This window comes from Triticum dicoccoides, chromosome 4B (assembly GCF_002162155.2).
Source record: "Triticum dicoccoides isolate Atlit2015 ecotype Zavitan chromosome 4B, WEW_v2.0, whole genome shotgun sequence".
NCBI classification, from domain to species: Eukaryota; Viridiplantae; Streptophyta; class Magnoliopsida; order Poales; family Poaceae; genus Triticum; species Triticum dicoccoides.
The window spans coordinates 464,501,160-464,514,553 of NC_041387.1; the positions used below are offsets into that span (position 1 = coordinate 464,501,160).

The following is a 13,394-nucleotide window of genomic DNA, read 5'->3' on the forward strand; positions in this document are numbered from 1 at the left end:
GCATCTGGTGAGAGCTCAAAGTCGATCCCAGAGCCAGCCGTCACCGCAAGAGCTTGGAAGGCCACCCCCCCCCCAAGCACTAGCGGGCGTCGACTAGGTGAAGCAAGAAGAAAGGGCGAAACAAGGCTACGGAAGGAGTGATGCCAACCATGGCTTCGCAAAGGAAAGCAAAGACCGCGAGGAGGAGGATGGATCGGGGATCCAAGTGCAGCGCATGGATCTGGTAGTGCAAGATTATGGCGTTGAAGAAAGGGGAGAAGGAAGGAATCAAGCTCGCGAAGAGGGCATGAAGATGGATGGTGATCTCGGTGACGTTCATGTCAACCGCAGACCAAGACGCAGGCCGGGCAATCGTCTCCTTCCACTCATTAGAATCGCCGGCAAGAGCTGGGCAGACCTTGGCCAGCCCCTCCCGGTTGATCACTGTCGACACTCGAGAGCAGGTTCTAAGACTGGCGGGGATTCGGCTGGAGCGTGGGACTTGTCCTTCTTCTTCCTCTCCTGTGGGGCCATGGCGGAAGCAAGGAGGGGGGAAACACTGACGCTGGACTCGCGAGAGGGATTGCAAGTTGGGGGAGAGATGGAGCCAAGGCCAAGTGTGACAATCAATGGAGGTGGACTGCACTAACAATGGGCGGCCACCAGGCCTGGCGGATTTCAAAGCGGCGTGGGGAAGTGGAGACGCCCGCATGCCGTCAATTGCCATGCATCGCCCAATGCCAGAGGAGGTTGGGGCCCGCGGTGCTCCGCACTTGCCCCTTGTCTTCGCCTAGAAGCCAAGTCCGAGCGTGCCTTGGGCCCGGGGGCTACAGTGGGCATTCTGGATATGTGGGTACCCAGACTTGCCTGCCCGCGGCCCGCGGTGTGGCTCCATCGGCGGCCTAGTATGGCCCAGTTTCGACATCAACAACTCAAGACCCTCGATAGGGGCCAAGCCTCGCGAGGTGGACGACACCAAGATCTCCAAGGGGATCAGCCTCCCCAGGATGGCTCCTCGGGAGCGGAGATTTATATGCAAGGCTCACCTCGTGAGGTACGGGTGACATGAGCCATGACGATCAAGGCCAGGCGAGCGCCAGCGGGCGCAGTGTACCAGTTTCCTCTTTGGTGCAAAGGAGGCAAGCAGCAGGCGCGGAGTCCTGAGGGAGCAGCCAAAGGTTTCCATTCCCGTTCAACAAGACCAAGACCGCAAGGAAGGCAGGACGGGGTCATCACTGAGCCCACCGTAGCGTCACGACCAGAGGCTTTTGCAGGCGAAGATCACTTTAGTCAGGATAAGATGTACTTGTTGTCTCCTTAAAATTTGGCCATTGTGGGATCCCTTCCTGCCTCCATTTGGGAAGAGGACCAAGGCCACTATAAATAGGACCTAGCCACCATCAAGGATGGGATGGGATCCATTCCACCCTCACCAGCTCACCAGCTCACTTGAGCCCAAGAACACGCCTCCTGAGGTTGTTCTCCACTATACTAGTTCTTCCTCAGCCCCTCGAGGCAAATCCACCACAAAGCAGGAGTAGGGTTTTACACCGCAAGGTGGCCCGAACCTGGGTAAACTGCTGTGTCCCGTTTCCTTCGAGCTCGATGTGTTAGGCTATGAGATTAGCGAGTCAAAAGACTGGGGAGAGTGAGATCTTCGCATGCACCCCAGAGTTCGAACCTCGCATGCGTTTGCGGAACCCGTAATTCGACAAACTGGCTGGGTCAGAACAAAGAAATTGCATTGTCGTGTTCATCGGGAGGCAAAAAAATGTGTCGTCTTCATCGGGACCAACCGGCTTGGACGAAACAGCCGAGACGAGCCCTGGCGTACGGCGGAACGGAGGAAACAGCCTTCTGTTCGACCGCCTACGGTCGATACGGGATCCTGTTCACCGGGAGGGGTCTGGCGTACCGCAAAACGGTGGAAACGAACTTCTCTTCGACCTCCTATGGTCGAAACAGGGTCCTGTTGATCGGGAGGCATGTGGCATACCGCAAAAGGAGGAAACGAACTTCTCTTCGACCTCCTACAGTCGAAACGGGGGTCCAATTCATCGGGAGGGGTGTGGCGTACCGCAAAACGGGACTCCATGAGCTACTGTTCATCCACCATCTACTGCCTCGCTCTAGCCTCCACGGGTTACTATTCATCCACCGTCAACCTCCTCCAGCCTCCACCAGCTACTGTTCACTCACGGGCTCCTGTTCATCCAGCCTCCACCGGCTACTGTTCAACCACCCCTCCACGGGCTACGGTTCATCCAGCCCTCCACCAGCTACTGTTCAACCATCCCTCTGATGTCTACTACACAACCTTCTTCTTGTAGACGTTGTTGGACCTCCAAGTGCAGAGGTTTGTAGCACAGTAGCAAATTTCCCTCAAGTGGATGACCTAAGGTTTATCAGTCCGTGGGAGGCGTAGGATGAAGATGGTCTCTCTCAAACAACCCTGCAACAAAATAACAAAGAGGCTCTTGTGTCTCCAACACACCCAATACAATGGTAAATTGTATAGGTGCACTAGTTCAGCGAAGAGATGGTGATACAAGTGCAATATGGATAGTAGATATAGGTTTTTGTAATCTGAAAATATAAAAACAGCAAGGTAACTAATGATAAAAGTGAGCATAAATGGTATTGCAATGCTAGGAAACAAGGCCTAGGGTTCATACTTTCACTAGTGCAAGTTCTCTCAACAATAATAACATAACCGGATCATATAACTATCCCTCAACATGCAACAAAGAGTCACTCCAAAGTCACTAATAGCGGAGAACAAATGAAGAGATTATTGTAGGGTACGAAACCACCTCAAAGTTATCCTTTCTGATCGATCTATTCAAGAGTTCGTAGTAAAATAACATGAAGCTATTCTTTCCGTTCGATCTATCCTAGAGTTCATACTAGAATAACACCTTAAGACACAAATCAGCCAAAACCCTAATGTCACATAGATACTCCAATGTCACCTCAAGTATCCGTGGGAATGATTATACGATATGCATCACATAATCTCAGATTCATCTATTCAACCAACACAAAGTACTTCAAAGAGTGCCCCAAAGTTTCTACAGGAGAGTCAAGACGAAAACGTGTGCCAACCGCTATGCATAAGTTCACAAGGTCACTAAACCAGCAAGTTGATCACCAAAACATACATCAAGTAGATCACGTGATATCCCATTGTCACCATAATAAGCACATTCAAGACATACATCAAGTGTTATCAAATCCTTAAAGACTCAATCTGATAAGATAACTTCAAAGGGAAAACTCAATCCATTACAAGAGAGTAGAGGGGGAGAATCATCATAAGATCCAACTATAATAGCAAAGCTCGCGATACATCAAGATCGTGCCAAATCAAGAACACGAGAGAGATCAAACACATAGCTACTGGTACATACCCTCAGCCCCGAGGGAGAACTACTCCTCCTCGTCATGGAGAGTGCCGGGATGATGAAGATGGCCACCGGTGATGGATCGCCCCTCCGGCAGGGTGCCGGAACAGGGTCCCGATTGGTTTTTGGTGGCTACAGAGGCTTGCGGCGGTGGAACTCCCGATCTATTGCGCTCTTGGATGTTTTTAGGTATATGGATATATATAGGTGAAAGAAGTCGGTCAGAGGAGCCACGAGGGCCCCACGAGGGTGGGGGCGCGCCCAGGGGGTAGGGCGCGCCCTGGGCCCTCGTGGCTTCCTCAAAGCTCCCCTGACGTCTACTCCAAGTCTCCTGGGTTGCTTGCATTCCAAAAATAACTCTCCCAAAGGTTTCATTCCGTTTGGACTCCGTTTGATATTCCTTTTCTGCGGAACACTGAAATAGGCAAAAAAACAGCAACTTGGACTAGGCCTCCGGTTAATAGGTTAGTCCCAAAAATAATATAAAAGTGTATAATAAAGCCCATAAACATCCAAAACAGGTAATATAATAGCATGGAATAATAAAAAATTATAGATACATTGGAGACGTATCAAGCATCCCCACGCTTAATTCCTGCTCGTCCTCGAGTAGGTAAATGATAAAAACAGAATTTTTGATGTGGAATGCTACCTAGCATATTTCTCAATGTAATTTTCTTTATTGTGGCATGAATGTTCAGATCCAAATGATTCAAGATAAAAGTTCAGATTAACATAAAAATAGTAATACTTCAAGCATACTAACAAGTAATCATGTCTTATCAAAATAACATAGCCAAAGAAAGCTCATCCCTACAAAATCATCTCTACTCCTAAGGGAGCAGTTGGTAGTCTCGCTTCCAGGTTTTTTTTAGTCCCACCTCCCACGATTTATTTTCGTCCTAAAAAAATCTACGAAATTTCGTAGGTTAACCAGGGACAACTCCCACCTCCCAGATTTTTTTTCGTCCCACCTCCCATGGTTTTTTTTGGTACCTCGTCCCACCTCACACTAAGCCGCCACGAACCGCAAAAACCGCCTACATTAGCCAAATCAACAAATCTCTCTCATTAATGCAATTTTCTTTAGGAAACAAATAATAGATTCTTTCCTACCTTAGCCAAATCAACGGATCTCTCTCATTAATGCAATTTGCTTTAGTAAACAAATAATAGATTCTTTCCTACCTTAACCAAATCAACGGATCTCTCTCATTAATGCAATTTGCTTTAGGAAACAAATAATAGATTTTCAGGAAACTAATAATCTCTAATCTCTAATCTCTAATCTCTAATCTCTATCTCTAATCTCTATCTCTAATCTCTAATCCCTAATCTCTAATCTCTAATCTCTAATCTCTAATCTCTAATAATAATAATAATCTCTATCTCTACTCCTAATGGACAAGTTGGTTGAATAGTCCGGTTTATTTTCGTCTCACATCCCACCACCATATCTACTCACGTTAATTTTTTTTACCCTCACAATAAAAAGTTTCCTAACCTTTCCAAAGTTTCCTAACTAGACACGTTATAAACGGGCAGGAACTGATAGCACGTTACCAATCAATAAAATTTAGTTTCATGACAATCAATTCCAAATCCTAATTTTCCTAATATGTCGATCTTTCTCAAATCCTAATAAGCCCTCTTCCTCTTTCCTTTTTCACCGCTCCACCTAGAAAAAAAGACCCATCAATCACGCAGCCCCTCCCTGCCTCTCCCCAACTCCCCAAGCGACATCCTCTCTCCCCTCCCTGCCGTCCTCCAAGACGCCCTCGTCGGCGCACTCTTCATCGGAGCGCCGTCCGCTGGAAGCCGGAGTCGGGAAGGAGAGCAGCCACCAGCGGGGGAGACCACAAGGGGAGGTGTTGGTTCTTTCTCCGATTGATGCATCCGCTCATGGGGGCATTGCTGGTGGGGGGGCGAGGAGCGATGTTGGTGGCCGTGCTGGGGCCCGGCGGCGTGGGCGGGCGCGCTGGAACTGGTTGTGTCAATGGCGTCGTTACCGCCGGAGACCACATTCGTGTGGGCGCTGGCCAGCGCCGGGTGCGTGGCCAGGTAGGTGCGCGTGCCTCTCGACGGTCTGCTCGACCCGGCCGGGTCGGCGGCTGTACGACTTCGATGTGCTGCGCACTGCAAAGGGCTTCCGTCACTCGATGAGGTCATCCAGCGGTAAGGGGAAAACCCCCCTTCGATCCCTAACACTACCCCACCACAACAATCCATTGCTAAATTTTCTATGACTGTTTGGTTAAATTTGCAGGTCGGACAAGCTCGTTGGCCACATTGGGTAGCTGCCGCCCTCTACTGAGATTGTTCACACCATGGATGAGATCTCCAACACTGTAAGTTACTCTTCTTTGGTTACGTTTTATTTAATCTGTGTAGTTTGATGTGGGTTGGCTGATGATTGGCTAGGTTTGCTCGGTCATTGATTCGGCGGAGCTGTGCAGGGACACGCACTCAGATAGGTGATTGGATGACGTCTGCTTGCTTCTTGTGTAATAATTTGGAAGCTCTGCAGCAAAGTGTTTTCAGTTTTCTTTTACTGAATATAAATATGTATGTGAACTAGGGAGTTTATGGAGGAAGCAGATAAGGCATCAATGATGAATTATGAGCATCTTCAAGTAAGGTCTATAACATAAATGGCATCTGTGAAAAGGGAGAGAGCAGAGTGAAATGACCAAACCAGAACGGTAACATTCATTTTCTGTGATTTTCTGCAGTACCTGAACACATATACTACTTTATAAAACGCGGTACTAAACGCTGAGAGTGAAGGTGCCCTGCCTACCAAAGGAATATGGGAAGGCAGCAAATAACTTGCGTATCGACTTTGAGAAAGGAGGGATTCATCTTCGTAACAGTTGCCATAGTGATAGTTATATTCTGTTGTGATTGTTAGCTTTGAATTTGAATTAGAAAGATAATGCTCTACCATTGCAGATAAACTCAAGCATCTTAATCAGCTGAACCTTGCAATTGCGCATCTGGGCAGAAAGTAGGTATTGGGCAGGCCGTTGCGAAGCTTAGTACTATTTTCACTGTCGAACTTGCATATATTGAAGTCAGCTGTAGTTCCAGTTTGGAATTTAGTACCATGCATATCAGCATATTGAGAGAAGCCTGATTGTTTCCATTGATTTGCTATAGAACGTTTTATTAGACATGAAGGTGCCTGGCCTTTCTTTTATAAAAATAGGGTAAGACCTACTTTGAAGAAAAATTGCTTGTTATGTTTACGAGTGGAGCGAGAAAACAATTGCTAATCTCCTTTCATATACTCATTTTTGTAGCTCAGTTGTCCATCTACAGATATTGGTGGTCATGCCTTGCCCCTCACTTCCCTCCAAGCTTGTCGCCCTCGCCCCCCTCTTTGAGGCAGCCTTGTTAGACCAAAAGAAACAATACTTTCATTGATAGACTAAACGACTCATGGCATGTGGACTAATGGATATGTCTTTTAATCCAAGGCATGGAGAACTCGGTACATGTCGAGTAAGAGGAACATAATGCCGGAGGAAGGCAATAACAAGTATCATCTCAAGGAGTTCTTGATGGAGACGATTGGCCAGATCTTACTTGTAGCTTTTTTTGTGGGAAAGTCTTTGACTCCACATTGTTGGGCTAAGTTATGTTCGCACTCCGTTTTGGATTAAATCAATTGAACCTACTGAAAAAAAAATCCTTTGGGAGTGTGACATTAGCAGGCGCGACAAGAACGATGATGGGATGCTCACTGGAGATGAGGTCAAAAAGATGAATACGCCAATGATGCATAGATATATGTATGAATTGTACATGTACACACAAAACATACTGTGACAAGTATCTCATGCCAAGCTTTAGTTTCGGTAAGAGGTTTTGTTGCCCGTAGCAACGCATGGCCATTTAACTAGGTGTAATCCAAAATAAATAAATTAAAAGCCCGTAGCAACGCACGGGCGTTCTACTAGTATAGTTAGGCTATGTTTCATTTTCGTCACACAAAATACTCGCATCATGCACAACCCCGGTTTCAGCCAAGCAATTGGTTCATACTTTTTAACGCGCTTCAGCTTTTTCACTCTCACGCAATACATGAGTGTAAGCCATGGATATAGCACTATGGGTGGAATAGAATATGATGATGGAGGTTGTGTGGAGAAGACAAAAAAGGAGAAAGTCTTGACGCGGCTAATCAACGGGCTATGGAGATGCCCATCAATTGATGTCAATGTGAGGAGTAGGGATTGCCATGCAACGGATGCACTAGAGCTATAAATGTATGAAAGCTCAACAAAAGAAACTAAGTGGGTGTGGATCCAACTTGCTTGCTCACGAAGACCTAGGGAATTTTGAGGAAGCCCATCATTGGAATATACAAGCCAAGTTCTATAATGAAAAATTCCCACTAGTATATGAAAGTGACAAAATAAGAGACTCTCTATCATAAAGGTTGTGGCGCTAAGAACAAGTGTGGAAAATGATAGTAACATTGCCCCATTTTTTTGGGGCCTTCCTCTTCTTATTTTTGGCCTTTCTTTTTTTTGGCCTTTCTCTTTTTTGGACTTTCTTTTCAAGGGACAATACTCTAATAATGATGATCATCACACTTCTATTTACTTACAACTCATGGATTACAACTCGATACTAGAATAAAATTTGACTCTATATGAGTGCCTCCAGCGGTGTACCGGGATATGCAATGAATCAAGAGTGACATGCATGAAAGAATTATGAAGGTGGATTTGCGACAAATACGATGTCAACTACATGATCATGCAAGAGCAATATGACAATGAGGAAATGTGTCATAATAAATGAAATGGTGGAAAGTTGCATGGCAATATATCTCGGAATGGCTATGGAAATTCCATAATAGGTAGGTATGGTGGCTGTTTTGAGGAAGATATAAGGAGGTTTATGTGTGATAGAGCGTATCGTATCACGGGGTTTGGATGCACCGGCGAAGTTTGCACCAACTCTCGGGGTGAGAAAGGGCAATGCGCGGTATCGTAGAGGATAGCAATGATGGAAGGGTAAGAGTGCGTATAATCCATGGACTCACATTAGTCATAAAGAACTCATATACTTATTATAAAAGTTTATTAGCCCTCGAAGCAAAGTACTACTACGCATGCTCCTAGGGGAAGGGTTGGTAGGAGTTAACCATCGTGCGATCCCGACCTCCACTCATAAGGAAGGCAATCAAAAGAGCACCCCATGCTACAAATTTGTTACACAACTTTTACCATACGTGCATGCCACGGGACTTGCCAACTTTAACACAATTATTTCTCAATTTCATAATTACCCAACTAGCATGACTCTAACATTACCACCTTTATATCTCAAAACAATCATCAAGTATCAAATTGATCACAGTATTCAATGCACTTTCTATGATAGTTTTTATTATACCCAACTTGGATGCCCATCATATTAGGACCACTTTTTATAACCATAGCAAATACCATGCTGTTCTAAAAGACTCTCAAAATAATATAAGTGAAGCATGAGAGCAAATGACAAACTACTCCGAATGATATAAGTGAAGATCAATGAGTAGTCAAATAATTATGCAACTATGTGAAGACTCTCTAACATTTAAGAATTAAGATCTTGATATTTTAGTCAAACATCAAGAAAAAGAAAACAAAACAAAATGACGCTCCAAGCAAAACACATATCATGTGGTGAATAAAAATATAGCTCCAAGTAAAGTTACCGATGAACGAAGACGAAAGAGGGGGTGCCATCCGAGGCATCCCCAAGCTTAGGCTCTTGGTTGTCCTTGAATATTACCTTGGTGTGCCCTGGTAATCCCCAAGCTTAGGTTGTTGCCACTCCTTATTCCATAGTCCATCGAATCTTTACCCAAATCTTGAAAATCTCACAACACAAAACTCAACAGAAAACTCGTAAGCTCCGTTAGTATAAGAAAATAAATCACCACTTAGGTACTGTTGTGAACTCATTCTAAATTCATATTGGTGTAATATCTACTGTATTCAAACTTCTCTATGGTTAATACCCTCCGATACTACTCATAGATTCATCAAAATAAGCAAACAACACATAGAAAACAGAATCTGTCAAAAACAGAAAAGTCTGTAGTAATCTGTATCATTCGAATACTTCTGTAACTCTAAAAGTTCTGAAATAAACTGGTGGACCTGCGGAATTTATCTATTAATCATCTGCAAAAATAATCAACCTAAAATCACTCTCCAGTAAAAAATGGCAGCTAATCTCGTGAGCGCTAAAGTTTCTGTTTTTTACAGCAAGATCATAAAGACTTCACCCAAGTCTTCCCAAAGGTTCTACTTGGCACAAACACTAATTAAAACATAAAACCACATATAAAAAGAGACTGGAAGAATTATTTATTACTAAACAGGAGCAAAAAGCAAAGAACAAAAATAAAATTGGGTTGCCTCCCAACAAGCGCTAACGTTTAACGCCCCTAGGTAGGCATGATGATGACAATGATGCTCACATAAAAGATAAGAATTGAAACATAAAGAGAGCATCATCAAGAATATGACTAGCACATTTAAGTCTAACCTACTTCCTATGCATAGGGATTTTGTGAGCAAACAATTTATGGGAACAATAATCAACTAGCATAGGAAGGCAAAACAAGCATAACTTTAAAACTTTAAGCACATAGAGAGGAAACTTGATATCACTTCAACTCCTACAAGCATATATTCCTCCCTCATAATAATTTTCTGTAGCATCATGAATGAATTCAACAATATAACCATCACATAAAGCATTCTATTCATGATCTACAAGCATAGAATTTTTATTACTCTCCACATAAGCAAAATTCTTCTCGTTCGGAATGGTGGGAGTATCATAAGAGACTTGAATACTATAAATTGTTTCCATATTAAAAGAGTAATTTCAGAAAAATGGTAATCATAATCATGACAAGTTTTATAAATATAATCATCACTACTTTTTATAGCATAAGTTTCATCTCAATAATCATCATAAGTAGCAAGTTCATTCTCATCATAATCAATTGAAACCTCTTCCAAAATAGTGCATTTATCACTAAATAAAGTCATGACCTCTCCAAATCCACTTTCATAAGTATTATAAGATTCAACACCCTCCAAAATAGCGGGATCATTACTTCCTAAAGTTGACACTCTTCCAAACCCACTTTCATCAATATACCCATCATAAATAGGAGGCATGCTATCATAATAAATTTGCTCATCAAAACTTGGGAGGCTAAAAATATCATATTCATTAAACGTAGCATCCCCAAGCTTGGGACAAACATCAATTGCAGCAAATATATTCTCAAAAATGTCATTCTCATCAAACATAGCATCCCCAAGCTTGGGCATTTTCATATCATAAGCATAATCACACTCATCATTAATAGTACGGATAGCACCAATAGTATAGCAATTATAATCATCACAATTAGTAATAGGAGAAACATCATTTGGGAGGGAAACCTTTCTACCTTTGCTTCTCCGTCTTTTCTTTTTCTTCTTAACATCATGTGTGGGTTTAACCCTCTTTTTTGAGCTCCTTATTAATGAGATTGGTTGAATAGAAAGCTCCTCCTCGTTACCTGATTCATCATAAGAAATAATAGGAGGATATTGGGAAGTCTCTTCCCTTCCATTAGTATTCTCTTCATCTTCTATTTGATTTCTTTTCTTTATGTAATTGGCAATATAAGGATTTTCAATGCAATTCACCGCACAATACATAAAAATTTCTTCTAGATCAAAATCAAGAACTTTATTAAGGACAAATTCTGGCATATCTTTAGTTAAACGTTTTATTTCTTCATAACCCAAAAGCAAGCTAAGTTCATTATGATGTGCAAGGGAAATCAAGTCATCACAAATTTTGGACACGATACGATCATGAAACAATTTGCATTAGGGATTTAAATGATCACGTTCATTGCAAAGTTCACAAGGATGGCAAAGAAATTTTAAATATTCAGCACAAACATCTAGCCTTTCTTGCAACCATTTAGTTTCTAAATACTTATGCCTCTTGCAAAATCTATCTTCCCTATTTGATATGTACTTGCAAACTCTATGCACTCCACAAAAGATGACATCTTATAAGAGACATTTTCATCATGACTAGTGCAATCATCATTAGTACTATGGACATTCAAAGAGTTCATACTAACAACATTGCAATCATGCTCATCATTCAAAGATTTAGTGCCAAAAATTTTATAGACTTCTTCTTCTAGCACTTGAGAACAATTTTCCTTTCCATCATTCTCACGAAAGATATTAAAAAGATGAAGCGTATGAGGCAAACTCAATTCAATTTTTTTGTAGTTTTATAAACTAAACTAGTGATAAAACAAGAAACAAAAAGAATCAATTGCAAGATCTAAAGATATACCTTCAAGCACTCACCTCCCCGACAACGGCGCCAGAAAAGAGCTTGATGTCTACTACACAACCTTCTTCTTATAGACGTTGTTGGGCCTCCAAGTGCAGAGGTTTGTAGGACAGTAGCAAATTTCCCTCAAGTGGATGACCTAAGGTTTATCAATCTGTGGGAGGCGTAGCATGAAGATGGTCTCTCTCAAACAACGCTGCAACCAAATAACAAAGAGTCTCTTGTGTCCCCAACACACCCAATACAATGGTAAATTGTATAGGTGCACTAGTTCGGGGAAGAGATGGTGATACAAGTGCAATATGGATAATAGATATAGGTTTTTGTAATCTGAAAATATAAAAACAGCAAGGTAACTAATGATAAAAGTGAGAGTAAATGGTATTGCAATGCTAGGAAACAAGGCCTAGGGTCCATACTTTCACTAGTGCAAGTTCTCTCAACAATAATAACATAACCGGCTCATATAACTATCCCTCAACATGCCACAAAGAGTCACTCCAAAGTCACTAATAGCGGAGAACAAACGAAGAGATTATTGTAGAATACGAAAACACCTCAAAGTTATCCTTTCTGATCGACCTATTCAAGAGTCCGTAGTAAAATAACATGAAGCTATTCTTTCTGTTCGATCTATCCTAGAGTTCATACTAGAATAACACCTTAAGACACAAATCAACCAAAACCCTAATGTCACCTAGATACTCCAATGTCACCTCAAGTATCTGTGGGTATGTTTGTATGATATGCGTCACACAAACTCACATTCATCTATTCAACCAACACAAAGTACTTCAAAGAGTGCCCCAAAGTTTCTACCGGAGAGTCAAGACGAAAACGTGTGCCAACCCCTATGCATAAGTTCACAAGGTCACTGTTGGATTTTGGGATCCGACAACCTATGAGAAGTTCGAACACTGGGGTGCGTGCGGAGATATCAACCTACCCAGCCCGCCTACTTGCGATCGTCCCTAGCCTAGTGCGAAGAGCTCACAGAGACACAAAGACACACAGGTTTATACTAGTTCAGGCCACTGTTGTAGTGTAATACCCTACTCTGGTGTGGTGTGGTCGATTGCCTCGAGGGGCTATGGATGAACTAGTACAAGGACGGACAAGCCTCGGGAGGTGAGGTGTTCTTGACCTGGTGTGTTGCTTTTGGAAGGAATCGATCCTCCTCTATGGTGGTGGCTAAGCCCATATTAGTGCCTTGGTCCTCCTCCCAAATATGAACGGGAAGGGATTCCACAATGGCGGGATTTGAAAGGGGACAAGCAGTACAGTCTATCCTGACAAAAGTAGTCTTCACCTGTAAAAAGCCTCTGGCTGTGACACTGCGGTGGGCTCGGTGATGACCTCCGTCTTGCCGTCCTGGCGGTCTTGATCTTGTTGCACCGGAATGGAAACCTTTGGCTGATTCCTCGGGACTCCGCGCCTGTGGCTTGCCTTCCTTGCACCGAAGAGGAAACCTGCGCTCTGCGCCCGCCTGGCCTTGGTCGTCATGGCTCTTGTCAGCTGAACCTCGTGAGGCAGCTGCATAGATCTCTCCGCCCCTCAGGAGCCCTCCCGAGGAGTCCAACTCCTTCGGGGCCCTCGGCGCCGTCCGCCTCGTGAGGCTTG

General features: G+C 43.4%; 1 long non-coding RNA gene across 1 annotated transcript; it reads left to right on the forward strand.

Annotated features, from left to right (window-relative positions):
• The first annotated feature begins 5,698 nt into the window (after positions 1 to 5,698).
• On the forward strand, positions 5,699 to 6,404 carry LOC119293749. Its single transcript, XR_005143202.1, has 3 exons — positions 5,699 to 5,731; positions 5,805 to 5,857; positions 5,962 to 6,404. It is a non-coding gene; the product is annotated as an uncharacterized LOC119293749 (long non-coding RNA).
• The last annotated feature ends 6,990 nt before the right edge of the window (positions 6,405 to 13,394 follow it).